Raw genomic sequence first — 8,933 nt, forward strand, 5'->3', positions numbered from 1 at the left:
CCTTCTTAACGTCAATTCCTCCGTATAACGGACAAAATCATGTATCTGTGAGTATTTATTTTATAGAAGGTTTCATTTATATATATACGATATATATAAAAGGGAATGGTTCGAATGTTTGTCCACAATAAAGCTTTGAAATACTAAACCAAGTTACACGCTGTTTTTTTTTTCAAAGCGTTCGCTGTCGATATGGGAAGGTTTAAAGCTGTTGAAATACTCTATTTCTCCGGTAGAAAAAAAGTTATGAACAAATTAAACGTTTTTGGCGCGTAGCTCAGAAAATATGTTTTTTCACAGTTATTATTTACAAATCGATTGTCTCTTTCTGAAGAACAAAAAAAAAATATTTCCGATTCCATAAAGTTATATTATATTTACAAAAAAAAGTATAAAAACATTATGCGACAATGATGATGACAGGAGAATCTATGGGCCCAAGAAAACACAGGAATGCTACAGGTTAAGACCCAATCAGGAAATCTACAGGGAGATAAATGACCTGGAAACCGAAATAAGAATCAGAAGACTGAGATTCTACGGGCGCATCATGAAAATGGACCAAAGCAGACTTAACAAGAAACTCTTTGACAGAAACCGTTAATATAATAGCGTAGGAGGATATGTGAAGCAATGAGAGAGAAAACAAAGAAATTGAAAATAACAGACAAGGACTACCTGGATAAAGAACAGTACGGAAAAAAATAAATGTTCTTGCGGCAAATAGAGAAAAACGGAAGGGTACTGCGTGATCGGAGGAGAGGAAGCAAAGGCACACAGAAATGATGAGAAGATACAGTGAGAGAAGAAGAGAAAAATTGAGAAGGGAAAAGTAGTGATATTCGCGTGGTCATGAAAGGCCGTTCCGTGAAAAAAAAATTAATTAAAAAAAATAATGTGACAATTTAAGGAAAAAGCAAATCATATTCTTTCTAAGGGTTTTCTGAAATCCTTAAATACCATTTTTTAAAGAAATTATAAATGTTTCACCTTTATTTCTTCGGAGGATTATTTTTTACTTCAGGTGACCGTTATTCGTAAAATCGTTCATAATTCCTATTTACGAAGATACAATCAGCCTATTGGACTTTTATTCATATTTAAAAAAAGAAATCAAATTTTAGACAGGTTATTTTTTATTTTTTTTATTACAACTTGAAAGCTGACACTGTCTAAATGATAATTTTGATGATAGTTAATTGTCTACATAGATCTTTATTGGGACAATATGAGTAATAAGATATGAAGCATTTTTCGTATTACACTTTTATGAAGACCAGATAGTAAGGTAAATAGGGCACCTTATATTTTATATACCAATGTTTATTATTCACCATTACCATGTATTTTTATTATATATTGCTACCATATATTTGTATTATATATCATAACCACATACAATTTCAGTCCATAATTACCCTATTTTGTCAATTCTTCATCTTTAAAAGTTTTAATTTTTAATTTAATATGAAGAATGGTAGAAGAAAGGGTAATTTTGGACTGAAATCAATGAACTGAGCAGAATAGCCTGCATAAAGTTTTTTTTTTTAAATTGATGTAGTTCTAAAATTATATTAAGATTGTCTCTGAAGATGGTCGAATTGGCCGAAACGTCGAACTTATAAAGTAATATAAATTGTTTTGAGACTAAAATTGGATAAAATTTATTTTATTTAAACGATAAAAACTAGTCTCGAGAAATTGTATAGATTATATATATAATAGAAATAATAAGTTATTAATTCCACCATTAATCCAAATTGTGAATGAAAATAATAGTGTATGTTTAATTTTAACTAAAAATATATATAGCAATAGCGAAGCATTGCCGGGTCTGCTAGTTTAATATAAAAAACATAACATACACCAAAACCATTATAATATACTATACATATTATTGAATGAGTCTACATTGCGATTTTAGAGGTGGTAAGGGGGTGGGGGTTGGAATTCCCCCCCTCGTCCAGAGTCGGGTTCCCGGTCCAGCTCAGTGAGCTTTCAGCCTCCTCGTCTTGAGGTTGAGTTCCTCTTTCGCTCATAAAATACGTGAGTACTCCGATTTTCTTATGGCCGCAGATCTAGCCTTACGTAGGCACTTCCATACTGTAAGGTGTACCACATTTTTATTTTATTTTTTTAATTCTTTTGGCTTCTACTTGTATTTATTTATTCTTTTCGAAGAAGGTTCGATGCTTTGGAGGGAGTACTCGAATTTTTAAAAGTAATATATTTAATTTTCAAGTAAGCTATATTTTATCTTGAGTTTCACACAGATCTATTTCGAAAAAGTAAGTTTGAATCGAAACCGAAAGATCTTGTAAAAATTCACTTGTACTTTGTCCTCATTTTAAGTTCAAATATGATTACTAATCACAGAATTATCACACCTTTTTACGTTATCCTTTGGTATATTTTTTGCAAAACTATTTCAAATAAAACTTTTAGCTCAAAAAACAACAAAACGACATCAATACATTAATAATTGAAAGATCTCTTTTCAAATCAAAAAACTTAATTGAAAAAGCTAACAATTTACTGAATAAACTATCTGAATTTTTTCATGTTTTTTTTTTTTAATTTGAACTATTCCCAAAGTATTTGAATTTATTTACTTTTTCTTTTTTGTTTCTATACTTTATATTGTTTTTGTAAACTCATTAAATGTTATAATTTAATTTTAAATATTATTATTATTATTGTTTCTGCCGGTTTTCAGAGGCTTCAAAATATTTCTATTCATATTTTTTTTCTATTTTAGTGTTTTAGGTTTTTAAAAAGTGATATAAGTTTTATATTCTTGATATTGATCTATTTCTTGTAATAATTATAATTTTCCTCGATATTGCAATCAACAGGTATTGATAAACTTTTTTATCATCTTAACTAATTGTTTTTATTGTGTAATAAATGCTCAATCTTTTTTTTTTTTTTTTGTTACATTTATACCTATAGCGTTTTAGTCCTAATATTACATTTAGAATTTCAATCTTGATTTCGCGATCATAGACTTTGTGTTATACAACCATTTATATTATTTGTAAATACTCAACTTAATTAAATACATATTCGAAAATGTTTCTATTCCTCCACTCATCTATAATCACTCAAATGCTGCTTTTATGGTTTTTGATGTTTTTATCTTTAAAATAGACCAACAAATTGAGGAAACTTATAAGACAATCCACAAGTGGGAAAATGTATTAAAAATTTAAAATATGATTAAAATTTTAATATTCTTGATGATTTTTTTTTTATTAGTTAATATTACCAATGCAGTTTGTCTTATCAAAATCTGTAACGAAGTAATACTTCGTGAAACGTCTTCAGAATTTTCATGAACGCTTGGTATAAAGACACAATACAAACTAGATTCGTTATAATTAATAGAAGAATTAAAATAAATAATTATTTCTTCATATTTTTTTCAATTAATCCAATCTGTATCTGAGCCACTTAATTAGTATTTTTTAAATCAACAAAAGAAAAGTGGTGTGAAACCTTTTTTTTTAATTTATTTTTTATTTCGTTTAACAACGTTTAACAAATATATTTATATATTAACACATGATAATATGTATTAAAATACGGTTGGCCGAAACGTAGGTGGGAAGATTTTTTATGGTCCAATCTTGAAATTTTCAATAGGTTTTCATAGTGTTGAATGGGGTAATACCGAGAGTATCAGGCCATGTTACTATTATTAAATTATAACCCTTGTTCCATTAAAGATCGCACACTAAATTGCCCCATGATGTCATTCAATATAATTATTTATTTTTTAAAATTTATTTGATGAATTAAATTCAAATCTTGAGTGAATAAATTTATTCCACTCGATGCAGTTATCTGTTTTTTTTAATATAAACTTTTTAAAATCCATTTTTTTTTATTATCTTCAGTAACCTTTGTTAACGACCAAAAATAAATTACCCCTCTCTAAAAATTTGAGATTTATTCAAAATTGTCCTAACCGTTTTGTGAACACTTACTTAAAGTCCTCTCATCCAACTATCTAACTACTAAGTATATAAAGTTAATTTCTAAGAAAGGCAAGAACAAAAATAACTTTATTTCTGTATAAATGAAAATGTATTCATTTTTATTGTAATTGTAATATTTGATTAAAATATAAATGAATTCCCAACCAAACAAAAAAATAAAAAAATTAACGAAATGGGACCATTATTAACAAAGATATGTTACACAGTAGATATACACGAAATAGTGGACTAAACCATTATTTTTCTAATATAAAGTAAAAATAAATACTCAGTAATGTCTCCTTGATATTTACAAGATTCGTGAAAAAATTATACATAATTATTTATATGTTTATATGATTCATATAAAGTAATTTTATTTTCCTAAATTGGCTTATTTAGTTAATAAAAGTATATTTACTTATTGATGGAGACTTTACTGACCTTTTATCTTAGCATCTTTGCGTAATTTATTAATGTTCAGATCTAGAGCCAACAGGAGCATGTGATAAACATTTTAGTTTGTCGAAATGTCAAGCATTTTTTTTTTTTTATTTCTGAGTCCATCTTTATTCAATATCGCAGCTGAAATGGTGGAAACACCAAAGAACCCTGTTTACACAACTAGGCATTTCGTACCACTAACACTGATTATTTACAATACATATACAATGATTATTTTACAATAATCTACAAATTTTAACAGTTCTACAGCAAATAGTACACTCTTAAACTACTTTGAGTTCGCATTAAAATATAACAATCCCACAGGTTGGAATGGTTCAAGACTATCACGTGAGATTCTAAGTACTATTTTCAGAAGAGAACGAAAACGGAGATGGATAGATCTTAATAATGATAATCTATATCATTATAATATTATATCTACACAAGATAATTATATTCTTTATTTATTCAGGGGCTGGTCCCTTTAGAATAATATTACAGGCATCGACGAAAGGCATTAATGCCTTGGAGTATGATAAATGTTATTTAAAAATAAAAATGAACTTGTAGAACATAAATATAACTAAAATATAAATTGGATAATAATAAATAAATAAACAATTTTGAACATAATATGTAAAATGAAAAAATAAGTTAATACAGAGAAAATAAAACTATATATCATCTCATAAATCATAGCATGGCTAACTTCTAATAATATAAATGAAAAAGAATCAAATACAGATGAACAAAAAATAATTAATAAACAAGAACAATTATTGTTTATATGTATATCGATGTCTAATACATGGAAGGTAAAAAAAAAATAATAACAATAATAAAAGAAAAGATAACAATAATTGTATGAGCATACATAGATATCTACAGATTTTGTATAGATATTGAAAACATCTAATAATATTTAATATCCTGGATAGACAATCTTTATAAACCAACAAATAGAAATTAAGATAGTGTTGTATTTGCTTAGGCGTGTTGTTAAAAACAAATATTAATTTGTTTTATTACATACATTTATGTAGAATTTTAGATAAATGATTACTATAAAAAATCTTGATATGTAAGTGGTTATGGGTGTGTATCACTCAACTCTTTTGTACTTAAAAGATCCCAAATAAAAGTTTTTGGACATGTTCCCGTATAAACCCGTTCTCTTATTATTTTTTAGAATAACTCAAAAATTACTTCTTTCAGAGCATTTTAAGTTCTTATGGCCTCATTCTAAATATTTAAAGTGTCAACAAAGTCTTTAATTCCACCAATATTAACGAAGATCCAACAAACCATTTTTGTATTGGATTTTGCACCCGAACCGATCACGAAAGACAGATATTTGATAATTATCTGTTTATAATTATTATATTATTTACTGATATAATAAAAATTAATTCAAATAATAGGCTATTATTAAATAATTTGCATTGCTTTTTTATTGAGAAAAAAAAACTTATCCAATTCGCATCCAGTTCAGTTCAGTGGAATTAGAGGTGTTATGAGATAATAAAAAACTAGAGTTTTCCTCAATTTCGAAAAAAGAATTAAACTTTTAATTGTCCCGTATTTCAAATTGAGTTTTAACTCAACTTTTTTTTAAGGAACTTTCTGATATTTTTTAAGGAGAAACTGAGTAAATAATATTTTCTTTTTACAAAGGGTTGCGACTAATTCCCTTCCAGAAAAAAAAGAAATATAAAATAACTTAATCCGTATTTTCGAACATTTAATCACCTTCTGTTTTATCCATGAAATTGTTTGTTTTACGTATCCAATATTTCTACTGAATTTTTTTTCAATTACTCAAATCATTAGTTGCTGCCTGCAACACACCCAAAATGTCCATGTATGAACGTAAAATTATTGTTTTGAGTAACTCGAAAGATTTGTCCAAAAATTGTCGTATCGACCGAAATGACATTTTATTCCCATTATTTTTTTGAATGATCAAATCTAAATATCTTAAAAATCGAGTAATGTACATTTGATAAATTAAACCATCTTATTATTTATTAATAATATAAATTTAATTAGACCCATATCTTATTATTTAATAATTTAAATCCTTACCTTAGTTCTTAATTTCTCATCCCTTATAATCTCTTCTAATCCTCCGAGGCGTCTGAAAAGAAGAAGACGATCCAAACACAATTGGGTAGTTCCTTCCCAAGATTATAATATGTTCTAAAACATTTAATACTTACTTATTGTATTGTTTATAATACAGGTTTAAATTTCAATAAATAAAAAAAGTTTATCTACGATACCACTTTTGTGAAAAGAACGGATGGTTCGAATGTAAAATAAAATATCAAGTTATTGTTGATCGAGATCCGACAAAATTTCCCAATTTTTTAGAAACAATGTAAAACTCAGAGCTATGTTTAAATAATTTTTCGTTTTATTTTTTAATTTAAGAATATGTATCGTTCTTGTTGTTTATACCTTATAGAACTGGTTTGGTACAAAAATAAATGACAGATTTCATTTTTTAAAAAGTAACAACAAATTACCTATTTATAAAATTTATATAAACGAAACTATACCTGTTGCTTTACCATACAAAAGCTAAAAATAACAAGAACAAATTTATTTTTATTTTTATTCACTGGTTGCGACGAAAAGGTGTTAGGAACGTGAGACAACCAGTATAAGAAACAATTATTATATATATAAATAATTTCAAATTATGAAAAAGATGGTCAGGGCTCGGTCAAAAGAGAAACAGAAATAGTTTACAACGATTTATTTTCCAACGTTTCACCCCACTTTTTAGAGCTTCATCATGGCTGATCAAGTTGATAGCTTTAAAGACTTTACAGAGATTTAAAAAAGTCTCCGAAGCTATCAACTTAAACAGCCCTGATGGAGCTCTACAAAGTGGGGCGAAACGTCGCAAAATAAATAGTTGTTAACTACTTCTGTTTCTCTTTTGACCGCGACCCTGACCATCTTCATATTTATAAGAAAACTTATATAATAAATATGATAAAATTCTTAAATAAATAAGGAAAGATAGGAAGACAAAAATAAAAAAAATAAAAAAAATAAATCGAAACATTAGCAAATATAAAATAGCATTAAAATATCAAATTTTATAAAATAATTCAAATCTAATACTCTTGCTAATTGGTTTTCCTCTTAACTGTAATATATTCAATTTCAGTTATTCGGATTTTTCAAAGAATTCTCATTTAATTTACTCAACAATTGATCTTGAGATATTTATTTAATTTTGTCATTTCTTACTGATGATTGTAGTATCCAACCGTAATTATAGACTTCAAGTTATGATGCTATATATTATATAATGATAGTATAATATTGTAAATAATTATTTACTACTGGAAAAACTATGTAATAACACTGACCGCTATATCTGTGAAAGTAAATTCTCTGTTATCATTAATCGCGATTTAGTTATTAGTGAATTCATAATAATCAATTAGTGTATGATTCAGTTATGTTTTAATTTAAAGAAATCACAAACATAAATGTGTTTAAATTTTTTCCTACTTCCACAACTTTATTTCAGCGATGAATCATTTTAAAAATGGCGATACAGTTGATAATTGGTGAAATTAATAATTTTAAAACAAAAATTAATTTAAATGACAAATTAAATTTATATTTTAAATAAATTCCTCCGTATCTTATATTGCAAATAAATAATTTATTCACAAATATTAGTGCTGTACTCTATTTGGCTTTTTTTTATAAAAGTGACAGCAATCCTGGTTGTGGCAGAGTATGTTTACTTTACTCTTACCCAAAATGTTTGAGTACAGAGATGATGATACTCAAAACATTTCAAATTGGGTACAAGTAAAGTACCCTGTAGTCGAGAAAAACTCTTAGTTTGAGTACAGAGAATCCATACTCAAACCTAGTACAAGAACTTGTAATTAATTCTCTAAAAAAAAAAAAAAAAAAATAAATAAGAGTTATATTATTTGTCTATTTATCATTTAGTATTTTAATTAGATTTTTACATTTGGAGTATAATATTTTTTTTAAATTTAGGTATTTTTTATCAGAGAAAGTAACTTTTACTTGAAGAATAAAAATTATTTTAAATGAATAAAATAGTATATGTTTTATCTTATATTCATTATAAATTGAAGAAAAAGGAACAAAAAACAAATATATATATTTAAGTTCCTATTTTAATGGAAGTGTAATCAAATAATTACAACCAACTCTTCACGACCTCATAATATGCGTGTTTTTTTAATATTTTTTTTTTGTCTTTTTTAACATATTTTACTTAAATTAGAAAAAAAAATTTAAAACAATGAAAAATGGTTATGTATATTATTGAAGACATAAAAAAATCAATTAACTGACACAGGAGATATATAATTTTTTTTTTTCAAAATCGCCCTCTTTTCATAAAGTCCATCTTTTGGTTTATCTTTTTTCTTAAAACCAGTGATTGTTGCGTATGAAAAAATTCCTTCAACAGATGACGGACTAGACAAAATATATATA

General features: G+C 26.4%; 1 protein-coding gene across 4 annotated transcripts in view; it reads left to right on the forward strand.

Annotated features, from left to right (window-relative positions):
• LOC106685203 (thrombospondin type-1 domain-containing protein 4) overlaps positions 1 to 8,933 on the forward strand; it is a 495,278-nt gene that overhangs the window by 404,950 nt on the left and 81,395 nt on the right. Inside the window, exon 1 of one of the 4 annotated variants that reach the window (XM_014427783.2) lies at positions 1,984 to 2,046. The exons of the other annotated variants lie outside the window; for them this stretch is intronic. The gene's annotated coding sequence lies outside the window, so the exon portion shown is untranslated. Of the gene's footprint in view, positions 1 to 1,983; positions 2,047 to 8,933 lie in introns of those variants that run through there. 4 annotated transcript variants of the gene reach the window in all.

The sequence above is a fragment of the Halyomorpha halys genome, unplaced genomic scaffold, assembly GCF_000696795.3.
Source record: "Halyomorpha halys isolate HHAL.00 unplaced genomic scaffold, Hhal_1.1 Scaffold31.1, whole genome shotgun sequence".
Classification (NCBI taxonomy): domain Eukaryota; kingdom Metazoa; phylum Arthropoda; class Insecta; order Hemiptera; family Pentatomidae; genus Halyomorpha; species Halyomorpha halys.